The sequence below is a fragment of the Phacochoerus africanus genome, chromosome 4 (genome assembly GCF_016906955.1).
Source record: "Phacochoerus africanus isolate WHEZ1 chromosome 4, ROS_Pafr_v1, whole genome shotgun sequence".
NCBI classification, from domain to species: domain Eukaryota; kingdom Metazoa; phylum Chordata; class Mammalia; order Artiodactyla; family Suidae; genus Phacochoerus; species Phacochoerus africanus.
Window position 1 is genome coordinate 59,997,035 of NC_062547.1, and position 19,145 is coordinate 60,016,179.

At 48.6% G+C, this 19,145-nt stretch overlaps 1 protein-coding gene across 2 annotated transcripts in view; it reads right to left on the minus strand.

The window, feature by feature from the left end:
• The window catches only part of SLC25A42 (solute carrier family 25 member 42), a 46,833-nt gene that overhangs the window by 14,081 nt on the left and 13,607 nt on the right, over positions 1-19,145 (minus strand). Inside the window, exon 1 of one of the 2 annotated variants that reach the window (XM_047776470.1) lies at positions 1,783-1,807. The exons of the other annotated variant lie outside the window; for it this stretch is intronic. The gene's annotated coding sequence lies outside the window, so the exon portion shown is untranslated. Of the gene's footprint in view, positions 1-1,782; positions 1,808-19,145 lie in introns of those variants that run through there. 2 annotated transcript variants of the gene reach the window in all.

The window sequence follows — 19,145 nt, forward strand, 5'->3', positions numbered from 1 at the left end:
AGGTGGGGTCATGGCAGGCTGGAGGGTATGGAGGCTGGAGAGCCCCGTCTGATCTGGAACCCAGTGCCCTTTGGGCTTTTGCAAGCTTGGACCTAAGAGAGATTCTGTGCATAGAAATACTTTTAGAAAATTAATCTTTCTTACTGCATGGCCAAGCTTATAGTAATGGGTCCTAATACTTGAAGATTCCTCCCTGGCAACCTGGAAGCCAATAAGTTAGGGGTCCCTGAAGAAAGAGAACCAGGAATGGCTCTCTTGACATAAGAGAAGCCATTTTGGCCCAAGCCTTTTTTTTTTTTTTGTCTTTTTAGGGGCACATCCTTGGTATATGGAGGTTCCCAGGCTAGGGATCAAATTGGAGCTACAGCTCCCAGCCACAGCAATGCTGGATCCAAGTTGCATCTGTGACCTATGCTGCAGCCTGCAGCAACGCCAGATCTTTAACCCACTGAGCGAGGCCAGGGATCAAACCTGCATCCTCATGGATACTAGTCAGGTCCTTTTTTTTTTTTTTTTTTTTGCCATTTCTAGGGCCGCTTTTGTGGCATATGGAGGTTCCCAGGCTAGGGGTCTAATCGGAGCTGTAGCCACCTGGCCTACGCCAGAGTCACAGCAACACAGGATCTGAGCCGCATCTGCAACCTACACCACAGCTCATGGCAACGCCGGATCCTTAACCCACTGAGCAAGGCCAAGGATCGAACCCGAAACCTCATGGTTCCTAGTCGGATTTGTTAACCACTGTGCCACGAGAGGAACTCCAGTAACTAATGATCTTACAGGAACAAAGGAATGCTGGAAGAAGAGAAAAGGCTGCCATACAATAGTGCAGTGACAGGAGTTCCCGTTGTGGTGCAGGAGAAATGAATCCAGGGAAACGAATCCGACTAGTAACCATAAGGTGGTGGGTTCAATCCCTGGTCTGGATCAGTGTGTCAAGGATCTGGCGCTGCCCTAAGCTGTGGTGTAGGTTGCTGATGTGGCTCCCGGCAGCTGTAGTTCTGATTTGATCCCTAGCCTGGGAACCTCCATATGCTGTGGGTGCACCCCTAAAAAAAAAAATAAAAGGGCAGTGATAAAGCAGAGTCCTGGTTCCTCCTCGAGGGATATAAATAATAATATACCTATGAGTTCTTCAAGAATTAAGCCCACTCCCCTGCTGGTGGAGGATGGGATCATGATGTTGACCCTCCTGACTTCAACTATAGCTTGGACTAGAGAGCTTCCTGGTGGCCTAGTAGTTAGGAGTCAGTGCTTTCATCATGGTGGCCTGGGAACCGAGATCCTAGTTCAAAGCTGCTGAATGCTGTGGCCAAAGAAAGAAGAAGGAAAAAAGAAAAAAGCTTGGACTCTACCGAACTTTGCCCCAATTTTATGCTGAATTCTCCTCTGCTCAAGCCCCTTCATGAATATGCATGTACCCTTAGCTTAAACCTTCCCCATTTTGCAGCTTGGGGAGACACTGCTTTGAGAATGATCCTTGGTATTCTCCTTACTTGCTGCAAGTAATGATAAATCCTTCCTTGTCTCCATCTGTTTTTTTGTTTTGTTTTGTTTTTTGGTTTTTTGTTTTTTTTGCTGCACTCCTGGCTTATGGAAATTCCTGGGCCAGGGATCAGACTCAAGTTGTAGCTATGACCTACACCACAGCTGCAGCAATGCTGGATCCTTAACCTACAGTGCCAAAGCGAGAACTCCTCTCTCCCCATCTTTGACTTCGTTGTGTCTATTGGCTCAACACTCACCAAGAGGCAAATCCAGTTTTGGGGGTAACAAACCTACCTTTAACCTCTCAGTGGAAGTGCATGCAAAGCAAAGCTCAGCCAACCACAGGGAGGGGACCGGAAAGAAAAAAGATGAAGGGCTGGTATCATCAAGATGCCCCCAGGCACTGATGTGCTTGGAGGTCTCAGATCCTAAGCTTTAAAATTACCCAGTGCATTAAAATGCTTTCCTATAAAATGATGCAAATGAGGCAGATGTCCCCCGAGCTGACTATGGAAGCCCCTCCTGTCCTCTGGGTCCTCCCAGGCACCCACTGGTATGGAACATCCTAGAAAGCACAAGCAGGGTTCTGTTCCAAGTGGCCTCTGCCACTGTTTCCACCTATAACAGTCCCTGAATCCGGGAGGAATGGCTGCTTTTAAGATGGAACAGGAATCTTAAAGATGATCCTGGAGTACCCTGTTTGGCCAAGGAGTAACCAAAGCAATGCAGGACACAAAAAGGCAATCAGAGAGCTCCCAGTGACCAAAACAGGAATACTGCGAGAAAGAAAATTAAAAAAAAAAAAAAAAAAAGGATGGAGTTCCTGCTGTGGCACAGTGGGTTAAGAATCTGACTGTATCCTAAAACCACACACAAAAATTAACTCAAAATGGGTTAAAGACCTAAATATAAGTAAGACCAGATACTCTAAAACTCTAGAGGAAAACATAGGCCAAACACTCTCTGACATAAACCACAGCAACATCTTCTCAGATCCACCTCCTAAAGACAATAAAAACAAAAACAAACAAATGGGACTTAATTGAACTTAAAACGTTTCTGCACACCAAAGGAAACCCTAAACAAGAAAAGACAACCCACAGAATGGGAGAAAATATTTGCAAATGAAGCAACTGACAAGGGATTAATCTCCAAAATGTATAAACACCTTCTGCAGCTCAAAACCAAAAAAACAACCCCATCAAAAAATGGGCAGAAGATCTAAACAAACAATTCTCCAAAGACGACATACAGATGGCCAAAAAAAATACATGATAAGATGTTCAACATCATTAATTATTAGAGAAGTGCAAATCAAAACCAATATGAGGTAATACCTTACACCAGCCAGAATGGCCATCATCAAAAAGTCTGCAAACAATAAGTTTGGAGAGGGTGTGGAGAAAAAGGAACCCTCATACACTGTTGGTGGGACTGTAAATTGGTGTAACCACTGTGGGAAAGAGTATGGAGATTCCTCAGAAAATTAAAAATAGAATTACCATTTGATTCAGCAATCCCACTCCTGGGCAGAGAAAACCATGACTTGAAAAGACACATGTACTCCAATGTTCATTGCAGCGCTATATACAATAGCCAAGACATGGAAACAACCTAAATGCCCATCAACAGAAGAGTGGATAAAGAAGAGGTGGTACATATACACAATGAAATATTACTCAGCCATTAAAAGGAAAGAAATAATGGCATTTGCAGCAACATGGATGGACATAGAAATTATCATGCTAAGTGAAGTGAGTCAGAGAGTGAGACACCAACATAATATGCTATCACTTACATGTGGAATAAAAAAAGGACACAATGAGTTTCTTTGCAGAGCAGATACTGAGTCACAGACTTTTAAAAATTTATGTTTTCCAAATGAGACAGGTTGGGAAGGTAGGGGGGTGTGCTGGGGGTTTGGGATGGAAGCGCTATAAAATTTGTACAACTATAAATGTAATAAAATTCAGCAAATAATAAAAAAAGAATCTGACTGTAGCAGCTCGGGTTACTGCGGAGGCCAGGGTTCAAGCCCCAGCCTGACACAATGGGTTTAAAGATCCAGCATTACTGTAGCTATGGCACAGGTTGAAGCTGCAGCTCAGATTTCCTTTTCTCCAAACTGCAGTCCAACCACGAGAAAAACACCAGACAAATACCAGTGGAGGGCCATACTAAACCAAGAAAGTCTGAGAAACTGTCTAAGCCCAGTGGGTCCTAAAGAGACATGATGTCTAAATGTAAATTGAGGATCCTGGGATAGAAAACAAATATTAGGAGTTCCCATCATGGCTCAGTGGTTAGCAAATCTGACTAGGAACCATGAGGTTGCAGGTTCGATCCCTGGCCTTGCTCAGTGGGTTAAGGATCCGGCATTGCCATGAGCTGTGGTGTAGGTTGCAGACGTGGCTTGGATCCCGTGTTGCTGTGGCTCTGGTGTAGGCCGATGGCTACAGCTCTGATTAGACCCCTAGCCTGGGAACCTCCATATGCCATAGGTGCGGCCCTAAAAGGACAAAAGACAAAAAAAAAAAAATTTCTAAAAATAAAAGAATAAACGTTACGTATATTAAAAAAAAAAAAAAAGGACATTAGGGAAACACTAAGGGAATCTGAAAAAAGAATGGACTTTAGGGTGTTCCCATTGTGGCTCAGTGGGTTAAGAACCTGACTAGTATCCATGAGAACGCGGGTTCAATTCCTGGCCTTGCTCACTGGGTAAGGGATCTAGCATTGCTGCAAGCTGTGGCATAGATTGCAGATGTGGCTTCGATCTGGTGTTGCTGTGGCCATGGCGTAAGCCAGCAGCTGTAGCTCCAATTCAACCCCCAACCTAAGAGCTTCCATATGCCACCAGTGTGGCCCTAAAAAGAATCCTCCCCCCAAAAAAAAGTATGGACTTTAGTTAACAATAACATATCAGTATTTGTTCATTAGTTGTCACAAATACGCCACTTTAATGTAAGATGTTACTAGGGGAAATTAGGTGCATGCGGTGTATGGCAACTCTGCATTATCTTTGCAATTTTTCTGTAAATCTAAAGCAAACAAAGAGAAACTAGGCCCTAGGGATCTGTTCAAGCCACTTGCTGGGGTATCAGTCTTTGGGGTGCGCTGTGACTACATCACCACCCCACCATATATCCCAATGCTGGTTAGCACCACTGCTAACATTATAGACCCAGGGGGATGGTCCCCACATCTGGGTGCCTAGATGTGGATGATGCAGCCTTTCTTAGGGCCAAGTCAGGCCCTAAGTTTTGTTTCTTCTCTTTTCTTTCTCCCTTTCTTTCCTTTTCTTTTCTTTGTGGGGCTGCACCCGTGGCATATGGAAGTTTCCAGGCCAGGGGTTGAATCAGAGCTGCCAGCTGCTGGCCCACACCACATCCACAGCAATGCCAGATCTGAGCCACATCTGTGACCTATGCTACAGCTCATGGATCCTCAGCCCACTGAGCAAGGCCAGGATCAAACCTGCATCCTCATGGATACTAGTTGGGTTTGTAATCTGAGCCAAAAAGGGAGCTTCCTAAGTTTTCTTGGATATGGACATATTTTGCAAAACTTTCAGTCCAGCTCTTTGGTCCCTACCTCGTATGTCTAGAGTCTATTGCTCCACCCCCGCCCCCCCAGGATGGCTCCTGCTCCAAGCTCTCTAGGAAGAAACAGAGTTTCCCCAGGAGGGCGGTGCAGGCTCAGACCCAGGCTGCTGACTGCTCACTAAGCCAGTCTTCACCCACTGGCCTGCACCAAGGGCCTGCCCTAGGAACTCTGTACTTGGCTCAGACGGGGCTGCAGTGTGGCAGACTTGGACAGAAACAGTTGTCACACAAACCAGTGCAGACCTACAACAGCATGTCACACAGGGAAGGCATCTGCAGGGGACAGAACAGTGGCCCCCAAAGACATGTCTGCCTTTGGGAATGTGACATTATTTGTAAAAAGCCTTTGTGGAAAAAATCTGAAGATATTATCCTGGGTGAGAGTGGGTCCTAAAAATCAATGACAAGTGATTGATCTGATAGGAGATAGAAAAACAAGACACAGACAGGGAGTCCATGTCAACATAGAGGTGGAGGAGTTCCCTCCGTGGCACAGTGAACTAAGAATCCAACTGCAGTGGCTTGGGTTGCTGTGGAGGTATGGGTTCAATCCCCCGGCCTGGCACAGTGGGTCAAAGGATCCAGGGCTTAGCAGAAATGGATCTGACTAGCATCCATGAGGATGCAGGTTTGATCCCTGGCCTTGCTCAGTGGGTTAAGGATCTGGCATTGCCATAGCTGTGGTGTAGGCCGGTGGCTACAGCTCCAATTCGACCCCTGGCCTGGGAACCTCCGTATGTCGAGGGTGTGCCTCTAAAAAAAAAAAAAAAAAAAGATAGAGGCAGAGATTGGAGTGATATGATACGCACAAGCCACAAGCCAAGCAATGCCTGAGCATAAAAGCTGGAAGAGACAAGGAAGGATCCTCCTCTAGAGCCTTTGGAGTGGCTCTGGAGGAGGATTGATTTGGGACCTTTGACCTCCAGAACCATGAGAAAATAAATTTCCGTTGTCTTAAGCCAGTTTGTGGTGATTTTGTAACAGAGTCAAAGGAAACTAAGATGAAAGGCCCTTTTTGGAGGAGAACCTGGGGTGCCCCAGGTCTCCACAACCCCGAGCAGAGCAGGTAGCCAGGGCTTATCCTGCCAGGGTCAGGCGCTTCCTGACAGCTCCGGGATTGCAGAGTGAAGAGGAGGAGATTCTTTGCGGGGGGGCGGGGAGGGCCTTCAAGACTTTGTCTCTCAGGCCAAACCCTAAATTCCTAAGAAACAAAGAGCTTTTTGCCCTTTCAAATCAGTTAAAAACAAAAACAAAACCAAACCAAAACAAAACAAAACAAAAATGAAAACAAAAAAAGAAAAAAGAAAAAAGGCGAGAAACAGCCAGGTCACTGGGAAGGAAAAAAAATAATTTTGTTTTGTCTTTTTTATTTTAGGGCCACAACTGCAGCATATGGAGTTTCCCAGGCTAGGGGTCAAATTGGAGTTGTAGCCACTGGCCTATTCCACAGCCAGAGCAATCCCAGATCCTAGCCGCGTCTGTGACCTATACCACAGCTCACGGCAATGCTGGATCCTTAACCCACTGATGGAGGCCAGGGATTGAACTAGTGTTCTCATGGATGCTAGTCAGATTTGCTTCTGCTGAATCACGACAGGAACGCTGAAGAAAAATAATTAAAAAATATGACGGATACCAGACCACACTCATAAGAAAAAAGGTGGGGGAGTTCCCTGGTGGCTCAGCAGGTTAAGGATCTGGCATTTGTCAGCCACTGCTGTGACTCTGGTTATTACTGTTGGCATGGGTTCGATCCTTGGTCTGAGAACTTGCTCGGCCAAAAAAAGGGAAAAGGTGGGTTTAACCCTCAGTGGGGGGCTGTTGGCAGGTGTGAGGACAGTAATGCGACCGGTAGGTGAGACAAGTGGCCATGGAGGCAGGCTGCGGAAACACCTCTCTGCAGGTGATTTGGCAAGTGCCCTGGAATGTGTGCTGTGCCCATAACAGGTAAGCATGAAGCCTTGTGGGCAAGTAAGGGCACTACTAGGTGCTGATCCCAGTGAAGGTTAGAAGGTCTGGATGGGAAGCCAAGGGGGAGTGAGGAGAGGGTGACAGGGAGAACATGTGACCTGAGCCCTCATGGGAGGATGTCAAACAGCATGTCACTAATGGGTGAACCTACCTGGACCCTGGCAAGGACAAGAAACAGTCCAATTGTTTATAGAGTGCTGACAACAGGGACTCACCAGACTTGGGAGGTGACAAGGGCGGGAGTGGGGCTGACTGTGGATGTACAGATTCTCTTGCAATTAGCATTTCCCCACCCCCTACTTACTTACTCATTAATAATAGAGAGAGGACATGACCCACATGTGGCCACCCTCCACAGCACTCAGGCACCCCCTCCATGCTCCCTACTAGCCCCCTTCCCTGAAACTGCCACATGATTCTGATTCCTCCCCCTGCTTTGAGAGCCCTCCCCACCTCCCACTCACTCAACTGGGGCTGCCACTGCCCACACACAACACCCAGGCTCAGGACAGTCAGCAGGTCCCCTCTGCCACCAGGGTGAGGACACCATGGCCAGGACTTCTCAGAGTCCAGCTCGCTCGCTGCCCAGATGGAGCACCCATGTCTGTGCCCAAGAACACGGGCTCCTTTGGCCATAGTCTGGAGCTCCTCACTGGTGAGATGGTGAACAATGGCCCACATGGCTGAGGGCGAAGCCCAGAGTGGCCTCAGCTGGTGTTGAAAACCCAGGTGGCTGGAGTCCCCTCCCTCCTTCCTCCAGCCCCTGCTGACTCCCTCTCTCCAGGGCAAGAGGCCTGGGCTCTGCACCAAGGCAGGCAACTGGGCGAGATGATTTCTATCTTTCTTTCTTTCTTTTTTTTTTTTTTGCTTTTTTTTAGGGCCACACCTGCAGCATACGGAGGTTCCCAGGCTAGGGGTCTAATCCGAGCTGTTGCTGCCAGCCTATGCCAGAGCCACAGCAATGCAGGATCTGAGCCGCGTCTGCGACCTACACCACAGCTCACAGCAACGCCGGATCCTTAACCCGCTGAGCCACCAGGGAACTCCTTTCTTTTTAAATAATTTTCATACATTTGTTAGCTGACCAGTTATTTAAGAGATCTTTTGACTGTAACCTACATTCAGAAATATGCTTTGCTGGAGTTCAGTGGATTGATAGCTTGATAGCTCAGTGGGTTAAGGATCTGGTATCGTCACTGTTGAGGGGGAAAAAAGAGGAAAAAAAGAAATATGCTTTGCATCGCACACTCACTTATACTCAGACACTCCTGCCTACATGTCCTAAGTGCAAGAGGAGTTTCAGGAAGTAACAGGTGGCTCATTTAAGTGCAATTTACTCTGCCATTTCCCACCTCCAGTTAATTTTCAATGAAGTTAATCACCACCAACTATACTGATTTCATGAATAGGGTCTCAAGCAGCAGACTGAAGGAATATTGTTAAAAGCTAAGGTTTGGCAGATATGAATATATGTGGCCACACACAAACATATACACACATTATTTTAAGCTCTAACTTCTGGATTTCTTTTTAGGGTAGTAATATAAAATATTCTTTAGATGAATCAAGTTAGAAAACTGTAAAGTGAATCCTAGGACAGGAGGTGCAGCTGGCAGAACTGGGGGAAGCATTCCCTGGGGATCTCAGAGGAACCGGGCTCAAGAGTCACCCTTGGGTGACTCACAGCAGAGAGATGCTCTCTGTGGTCAGGAGTGCCCTATGTTCACTGAGGCTCTGGAGCTCAAGGGGAGAAGCCAAGTTATGGCCCAGTCCTGCGGATGAGGGTGAGGGTGAGATCGGGGCAGCCACTTGCTCAGGGAGACAGTTTTGCTTCTTGACAAGCACTGTGCACTGGAAACTATCTAGAATTTACATTGTATCAGGCATTATAAGTAACTGAGAGATGATGTGAAATATACAGGAGGATGTGCACAGGTTATATGCAAACTATGCCATTTTATAATAAGGGACTTGAGCACCCTCAAATTTTGGTATCCAAGGAGGATTCTGGAAGTAATGCCCTGAAGATACTTAAGGATGACTGTAATGTTATATGTCAATTATACCTCAATTTCAAAAATGCATATGTTCCCGTCATGGCTCAGTGGTTAATGATCCGACTAGGAACCATGAGGTTGCGGGTTCGATCCCTGGCCTTGCTCAGTGGGTTAAGGATCCGGCGTTGCTGTGGGCTGTGGTGTAGGTCACAGACGTGGCTCAGATCCCAAGTTGCTGTGGCTGTGGTGTAGGCCAGGGGCTAGAGCTCCTATTCGACCCTAGCCTGGGAATCTCCATATGCCTCGGGTGTGCCCCTAGAAAAGACAAAAAGACAAAAACAACAACAAGAAAAATAATTTTAAAAAGCAGATATTCCCCAGTGGTTCAGCGGGTTAGGTTTTTCTTTTCTTTGTATTTTTAGGGCTGTACCCTCAGCATATGGAAGTTCCTTGGCTAGGGGTCGAATCAGAGCTGCAGGTGTTGGCCTAGACCACAGCCATAGCAACACCAGATCAGAGCTGCGTCTCTGAACTACACCACAACTTATGGCAATGCTGGATCCTTAATCCACTGAGTGGGGCCAGGGACTGAACCTGCATCCTCATGGGTGCTAGTTGGGTTTGTTACCACTGAGCCACAGTGGGAACTCCGGCTCTCAGGTTAAGACTTGGTATTGTCACTGCAGTGACTCAGGTCACTGCTGTGGCATGAGTTCAGTCCCTGGCCTAGGAACTTCTGCATGCTGTGGATGCCACCCAAAAACAAAGAACCCAACCACCCATTAATAGATATGAACTATTCTACATAAAATAGACGATCAACAAGGATTTACTGTATGGTATATGGAATTATACTCAATATCTTGTAATAACCTATGATGGAATACAATCAGAAAAAAATGTGTAACTGAATCACAATGCTTTACACCTAAAACTAACACAATATCATAAATCGACTGTGTTTTACGGGGTTTTTTTGGGGGGGGTTGGCTTTTTTAGGGCCACACCCACGGCGGCACATGGAAATTCCCAGGCTAGGGGTCAAATGGGAGCTATAGCTGCCAGCCTACAACCACAGCCATAGGAATGCCAGATCCGAGCCTCGTTTGTGGCCTACACCACAGTCCACAGCAACACCGGACCCTTAGCCCACTGAGTGAGGCCAGGGATTGAACCTAAGTCCTCATGGATAATAGTCGGATTTGTTACCTCTGAACCACGACAGAACTCCGTAAATCAACTGTATTTTAATAAAAGAAAGTCCTCAGTAAAACAATAACAACAAAAACCCAGAACAAAACCCCGAACCCTTTAGGTAAGAGAGAGAATATACACAGGGACATGGCATAATGGTAGAACTCTGACTTGCTGCCTCTGCAATAACCAGCCAGGGAAGTAAACCACAACTCTTTTGTGATCCATCCAAAACAGTTGGGTCTGGGTACTTGACTGCAGCCTCTCTAGTTATTGTTCCTGCTTCCAACTCAAGACCAATCAAAAAACAATATGCTTCTCATCAGCCACCCCCAGGTTTCTCCTGCCAACAGCGTGCAATAGGTATACCTGGGCCTTCCCTGCTCTGCCATAAAGCTCCCCCCACCCACCTGTCTTTGAGTCTCTGCCAAATGCAGTGGTGGCAGCTGAACCCCTGGCTCTAGCGAGCCTGTTTTCTCATTGGTGGCCTCCATTTATTTCCACAGGTAGCTGCATGAATGAAGAGAAGAGGCAGCTCTTCCTTACAGCAGAGTTTCAATTAATCAATGTATAATGAATGATGGACAGAGAAAACCACCAATAAGCAAATGCCAATATTCATGATTGCCATCAAGAACCACAGGTGGGCGGATGCTAAAATGAGGGAGTGAAAATATGATGAGAAGTGGGGTATGTCTGTGATCTCTAAGCAACTCTCCACAAGACACTTAATAATTTCTCTTAGCAGAGAAACCTGACAGATCTTACACCGACCAAGTGATCAAGGTCAGCACCAATAGTGATAAGGACACAGCAACAGCTCGTACCCCTGACACAATGCAGCAGGAAGAACACAACATCACATCTGTGGGATTTGTGCCAAAGATGCGCAGCCCCAATCCGATCGTGAGGAAACAATAGACAAACCGCATGGAGGCACGTTCTACAAACAACTGAACTGTTCTCAGCAGTGAAGGTTGTGGACAAGGAAAGACTGAGGAACCATCACAGACCACAGATTGGCGGTGACTTAGGAGACACAAGGACCAAATGCAACATAGGAGCCTGGACCAGAATGAGAACATTAGGGGAAAAGTTGGTGAAATCAGAATTCAGTCTGGAGATGGGTTCCTAGTGTTGGATCAATGTAAAGTTTCTGGTTCAGGTAACTGTATCCTGTAAGATGCTAACAATGGAGGCAGCTGAGTGAAGGGTATCACGGATGCTCAGTTATTTTTGTCATTTTTCTGTAAGTCTAAAATTATTTCAAGATACAAAGCTAAAAAAAAAATAGCTTTGAGAAAACCAGGTGCCTCTGGGATGTGCCAGTGGTTTCAGAGAAACACATTTCGGGTATTTGTGGCTATGGAGGGGCTGACCTGGTAACTTGACTCCTCCCTGTCTAGTTGGCACCCCGGGGCCTCCATGTCCTGGGTTGGGGAAGGGTACTGGCAGTCATGGGAAGCCGTGTGGGGGATTAGTGCTGCCTGGATTGAGGGGAAACGGGTACCCTTCTTGGCAGGTGCACCCTGACCCTGGCCTCTCCTCAGGCCAAGGCCTTCACACTCTGCATCTGGCTGTGCATGTCGGGGTGAGAATGGGGTGAAGGCAGATGCTCAACACAAGGACACAATACAGTACAAAGCAGCTATTGTTTATTAAGTCCCTTTGTCCCTGTATTCTCTAATCTGACCAGCCCTAACCAATGTGCATGTGTGTAGCCTTACAGATGGGGAAGCTGAGGCATTGTGAGTCCTAGCCAGAAACTACTATAGTGACAATCACCACAGCTAACAACTGGGGATGGGGGGTTGGTGGGGGAGAGTGTCCATAGTCACTGGTTTCTTTCCCCACTTTGCCCATGAGATGTGGGAAGCTTGGCCAGACAAACGGCAGAAGGAACTCCAGGAGTTCCCTCGTGGCTTAGCGGGTTAAGGATCTGGCATTTTCACTGCAGCAGCTTGGGTTGCTGCTGTGGCGCAGGTTCAATCCCTGGCCTGGGAATTTCCATGTGCCATGGGCACAGCTAAAAAAACAAAAACAACAAGAGAAAACTCAAAACAAAAAGAAGGAACTCCAGCCTTGACACAGGACTCCAAAGCCATTGCCAAGTCCTCCTCCAGAGAGCCCGACCCTCAGACAAGCTCAACACCATTTTATCTTGAGTGATTCTTCCAGAGAAGTGCCCTATAATAAAGATTTCGCTTCACCTTAAAGAACAACAGTGCAGGGGAGAGAGGAGCGAGGGTCTGGCTACACTCAGATGGCTCCTGAACACAACTCTCAAAACTGTGCAGAACATGAAGCTAAAGGGCACAGACCCCTGGGGCTGGGAGCTGAGGGGGTTGGGACCCTGTGGGTTAAGCTCAGTGCCTGAGGCTCTGTCCCCCAAGATGTGAGGCTGAAAGAGGCAGCAGAGAGGCCAGCTGAGCATTCAGCAGGGACAGAAGTCAGAGTCTGCCCCATAGACATGGGCCAGTGGAGATTATGTCTGGGAGAAGATGATACCCTGGGCCTTCTGTGATTTAAAAAATCCAATATCCTGGACGTTCCTTTGTGGTTCAATGGGTTAAGTATCAGGCAGTTGTTACTGCAATGGCTTTGGTTGCTGCTGTGGCACAGGTTTGATCCCTGGTCTGGGAACTTCCAGATACAGTGGGTATGGTCAAAAAAATTTTTTTAATTAAAAAGAAAATCTAAAATATAGGACCTAACCTCGGATAATGAGGTGCAAGGGGAGACCAGATGCTAGGGACAAGTAGGAGAAAACCACCCCACAGAGGCAGGCTGGGCGGATGATGCTGTATTTGAAAATGCTGATGGGACATCCAATTGGGAAGAGCTGGAGTAGGTTTGAGCCTCAGCCACCCCATCTTCTGAATGTAGGGCCTCATGTAGACCATCCCCTGCAGTGGAGATGAATTACCAACAGTGGGCGATGACACATGGTAGTACTTGATAAAATAGATAAGGAAGCGGGAGCCTCTTTTCTTTGGTTTGGTTTTGTTTTTTGCTTTTTAGGGCTGCACCCGAGGCATATGGAGGTTCCCAGGCTAGGAGATGATTTGGAGCTACAACTGCAGGCCTACACCATAGCCACAGCAAGGTGGGATCTGAGCTGCATCTGCAACCTACACCACAGCTCATGGCAACGCTGGATCCTTAACCCAGTGAGCGAGGCCAGGGATTGAACCCACAACCTCATGATTACTAGTGGGATTTGTTTCTGCTGCACCACAATGGAAATTCCCAGCAGGAGCCTCTTGAGACCCCCCAGCGTCACAGCCCACAGATCCGAGAGGGGTGACTGTGCAGAAGCAGCCTGCTCTGACCTGGTTGATGAGACCTTTACTACCCTTGTTCCCGCTGTCAACACAACTCCTGGCTTTTTTCAATTTCACCAGTTATTCTCTGAATCTTCCTTTTTTGTCCCAGGATCTCATCCATCCATGAGCCTGAGGCCTTCCCAGTCCTGCAGAACACCCCCACCCCTCCATCTGGGTTGTCTGATATGTTTTCTCGCCATTAGCCTGGTTTGTGGGGTTCTGGGAAGAACACGGAGGTGGGGAGCCCTCGCCATCACATTATCTAGGGACCCTGAGAGCACAGACTTAATCCAGGGGAGATGAGCCTGGGCTTCTTGGTTAAAGTGGGGTCTCCCAGGTGTCCCCCTGTCAAGTAACCCTTTTCCCTTTCCACATTCTTCTCTTTGGAACCAAGTCTTTGGGCAAGAGGTGGTGGGGGGCAGGGGGCAGTAAGCTAGAGGTGGAGAGGGAGAATGGACATACACAGCTCAGAATTCTTCCGCAGAACAGAGGTCTCTTCTCTGGTCCCCACCTCCCTGTCTTACTCACTTATTCAGTCATTTATCCAGATCTGTTTACACTCTGGGTTCAACAAGATCCTCTGTTACTTATTTACTGCTCTGATCGTCCAGCATTGGCCATGTGGTCTGAGCTGTTTTCCATCCACCGGAGGGGGAGGGGGCGGGTCTGGGGTGGGGGCGGGGATGGAGACCTTGAGGATGATGAAACGGCAGTCCAAAAGATCTGGGCAGCAGCAGGAGCCAAAACAGGGCATGCTCAAGGGACGAACATCATCGTGCACCTATGGGCCCCGAATCTGATGGTGCAGATACAGGGGCGAGGCCAGACAGGGTGAGTACTCCAGTCTGAGGTCGAGTGCTCCTAGTCCTCGCTGCTCCCTCATCCTCCCTCTGCCCCAACCTTCACTGTGCTGCCTTGGCTCATGTGACAGCTCTCTGGGTGTACTTAGCCACCCCCCGCCCCCCAGCACCTGGGCAGTGGGAACTGAAGGGAATTCACGCCTTCAATCTTGGTAAGAGGACCTGAGACAGGAGGAATGGTGCCATTGGGCAAGGCCAGGTTGGGAGGCCCATGAGCAGGGACTGAGAGTCCTGGAATCCTGATACTTGGGGTACCGGTCTAGGAAAGGACAACCATAAGGACCAGCCTGGTCTGATAATTAAAGGGCTGTGGTGGGCTGATGGTGGCCCCTAAAGATGTCTGGGAAACCCCCAGAACCTGTGGATGCTACCTTACATGGCAAAAGGGACTTTGCAGGATCTTGACATGGGAAAACTGTCTTGGAATATCAGGATGGCCCCAATATCCTCACAAGTCCTTAAGAGAGGGAGGCAGTAGTGTCAGAGAGGGAGATGTGATGATGGAGGCAGGTTACAGAGAGATCTGAAGATGCTGCACTGCTGGCATTGAAGGTGGTAGAAGGGGCCACCGGTGGAAGCATGCAAGTGGCTTCCAGAAGCTGGAAAAGGCAAGGAAAACAGATTCTCTTCTGAAATCTCCAGAAGGAACACAGCCCTGAAGACCCATTTTAGATGTCTGACCTCCAGAACTGGAGGACAACAAACTTGTGTGGCTTTTGCCCTCAACTATCTGGCAGATTGTTAACAGCAGCCACAGGAACCTGATGCAGGCTGTCACAAAGAAGCAGGGGCAGTGGCCCTGTGCGACAACTCAGGGGAGTCACAAGGAGGTCAATTCCCAGTCAACATAAGATGATGAGAAAGCCAGGGCAGCCCGAACCACCCATAGCCCAACCTCTGCCCCTTGGGGAAGGTGGTCATTCACATAGATAGATGCTCAGAGCCTCCTCCATGCCAGGCCCTGCTGGCTTTGAGGGCACAACAGTGAACAGGCACCTGCCCCCATGCAGAAGCAAGACAATTCAGGGAACTGAACTGGCACCTGCGATGAAGGAAGCAAACAGGGAGACGGACCAAGTGATGGGGGCCTAGATTTGAGACTGGATGGTCAAACTAGCATTCCTAAGTGGGGTGTGGGTGCTGAGGCTGGAATAAACAGAGCAGGGAGCAGGGGTGTTGGCAGGTGTTTCCTTCCAGGCAATGAGACAGGATGTGCAAAAGACTCCAGGGCAGGAATGAGTTTGCCAGTGAGAGAGGAGGGTGTGGATCCAGAGAGGCAGCGGGGAAGGAGGGGAAGGTGCAGGGAGGCCTAGAGGCCACCCATGGGGTCACTCAGGTGAGATGGGGTCTGATGGAGGGAGGTTGAGGGTGACCCAGGAGCCCACTCCCCAAGTTCTGCCTGAGACCCAGGAGGGGTGGGGTTGTTTTCTGGGACCAGGAGGCTTGTGGGGCCGAAGTGGAGCCCAGCAGGGCAGTGGCTCCTATTGCAAGGGCCCCACTCTTGGCAGATCCTTGCCCAAATTGAGAAAAGGTTGTCAAGACCTCTGGTACCAAGTGGTCCCAATACACCACCCGGAAGGATATGAGGGAAAACATACAGCATACCTAATTTTTTTTTTTTTGTCTTTTTACCATTTCTTGGGCTGCTCCTGTGACATATGGAGGTTCCCAGGCTAGGGATCGAATTGGAGCTGTAGCCACCGGCCTACACCAGAGCCACAGCAACTCGGGATCCGAGCCGCGTCTGCAACCTACACCACAGCTCACGGCAATGCCAGATCCTTAGCCCACTGAGCAAGGCCAGGGATCGAACCCGCAACCTCATGGTTCCTAGTCAGATTCTTAACCACTGCACCACGACAGGAACTCCAAGCATACCTAATTTTAATTAAAGTTTAATTAAAGACACACCCAGTGGATTAACACTGGACATGACCTGGCATCAGTCCTTTTCAGAGGTGCTGTTTCTTCTCACCCACTCCCCCCATGCTCTGCCTCGTTGCCCACCCTTACCTACCAGGCTGGTCCTAATGGCTATTCCTGTGGTTCCTTATGGGTCCAGTGGTAGAAAGCCACACTCTGGCCTCTCCTGTCACCTGTCAGGGAAGTATCTCCTTGTGTAACCTGGAAGGCAGAGTCATGAGTTCAAGGCTGGCTCTGCCCTTTCACTAGGGGAGCGCCCTCAGGGAGATGGCCCAGCTCCCAGGGCCTGGGCTCGCTGATACCCAGTGGGGGTGAGTGAGCCGAATGAAGAACCATGTTCTCCCAACTTCATCCTGCCAAGGTCTGCCTGAACTTGCCCAAAGAACCTGGAGCCCTCATATACCAGGAATACCAGTTAGGGCTGTCGCTACAGAAATCACTCTGTAGGGTCCTCAACTAGCTGAACACAGAGTTACCATGTGACCCAGCAATTCCACTGCCAGGCCATCCCCAAAAGAACTGAGAACAGATGTTCAAACAAACCCTTGCACACCGTGTTTAGAGCAGCACTAGTTGCAGTTGCCACAAGGCAGAAACAACCCAAACATCCATCAACAGGTGAGTGGATAAATAAAATGTGGTCCAGCTATGAAGTGGATTATTATTCAGACATAAAAAGGGATGAAGCACTGACACGTGCTACCCTGTGGATAAATCTTGAAAACCTTATGCCAGGTGAAAGACATCAGACACAAAAGGTCACATGTTGTACAATCCACGTAAGATGAAAGGTCCATAACAGGCAGATCCATAGGGATAGAAAATAGATTAGTGGTTGCTAGATGCTGGAGAAGGGGGAGGTTTCCCTTCAGGATGATGATAATGTTTGTTTTGAAGTAGGAGTTGCACAACACTACGATCATACTACCTGCCACTGAACTGTACACTATAAACAGGGGAAAATGGTGGAGGTTCTCTAGTGGCCTAGCAGTGAAGGATCCAGCATTATCACTGCTGTGGCAAGGGTCTGATTCCTGGCCTGGGAACTTGCACATGCCACAAGCGAGGCCAAAAAAATAAATAAAAAATAGAAAAATAAAAGGGGGGAAATGGTAAAGTTTAAGTTGTATGTACTTTATGGAAAAAAACAAAAACATAAACAAAACAGAACAAAAAAACGAATAGCCCCAGGCGTTCCTGTTGTGGCTCAGCAGAAACAAATCTAACTAGTATCTATGAAGATACAGGTTCGCTCCCTGGCCTCACTTGGTGGGTTAAGGATCCAGAGTTGCCGTGAGCTTTGGTGTAGGTTGCAGATGTGGCTCAGATCCCTTGTTGCTGTGGCTGTGGCATAGGCCAGCAGCTGTAGCTCTGATTTGACCCCTAGCCTGGGAACCTCCATATGCCGAGAGGCTGCCCTAAAAAGACAAAAACCAAAAAACAAACAAACAAAAAAACAGCCGCAGGCTCCCATCTGTCCTGGGAGGCCCTTCTCTGATCCATCAGGATCCCAGGGTGGCAGGAGCCCAGTCACACCTTGGGCCTCACTTCCTCACAGACCCTAGCCTTTCTACTAATCTATTTGGAGTCAGATTAACTGGGTGCCTGCTGTGTATGCACTCTGGGGAGGTGGCAGCGTCGAGGGGGTAGGGAGTGTGGGCAGATGACCCACATGGGAATGAAAATGAGTGGAGCTCAGAGGGGTGGGGCAGGAGTCTGTCCTGGGATCATCTGATGCGAGAGAAGCAGGGAAGAGGCCCCCCACACTGCACACCTTCCCCAGGGAGTGAGCTCAGGCTGATCAGGGAAACAAAGACAGGCCAAGTGTGTGTGTGTGTGTGCTGTGGGCCATGGAAGACGCTGCTTGCAGGAAAGGACAAAGCATCCCCACTGCCCCCCACCCTCTGCACTGCTGCCGGACCTCCCACCTCTGGACCTCAGCTGCTGCACTATCCCAGCCAGGGCCCCCCACGACCGCATGCCTCCCCCAGGCCTCTCCTCAGTGTTTGCAACCCCAGGGCTGAGTTTGGGTCACCTGGGAGCTCAGAACACCTTCTCTCACAGTGATGATGATGATGATGAGCCCGCTCTGTGGATGCAACCCTGATGGCCACCCACAGGAGAATGAGTTTGCACAGATGGTCCAGGCACACAATGGGGACCATATGACAACACAGGACAAGCTGCCGACATGTGCAACGACAGGGACGGATCCCGCAGGCAGAGCAGTGGAGAAAGAAGCCGACACAAAAGACTGTGTACCAGATCTAAGTAAAATCCAAGCCCAGTAACACAACGTGTTCTGTCCACACAATGGAATGTCACTCAGCTTTCAAGAGGAAGGACCTTCTGGAGTTCCTGTCATGGCCCAGCGGAAACAAATCCGACTAGGAACCATGAGGTTGTGGGTTCAATTCCTGGCCTCGCTCAGTGAGTTAAGGATCCTGCATTGCTGTGAGCTGTGGTATAGGTTACAGACAAGGCTCAGACCTGGTGTTGCTGTGGCTGTGGTGTAGGCCAGCAGCTGTAGCTCCAATTGGACCCTTAACCTGGGAACCTCCATGTGCCACAGGTGCAGCCCTGAAAAGGAAAAAAAAAAAAAAAAAAAAAAAAAAGAAGAGGAAGGACATTCTGACACATGCTGCAACATGGATGGACCCTGACCATATCATGTTAAGTGCAATAAGCCCGTCACAAAAGGACAAATACTGTATGATTCCACCTCCATGAGGTCCCTAGAGCATCAGATTCGTAGCAACAAAGAGTCACGAGGGTGCCAGA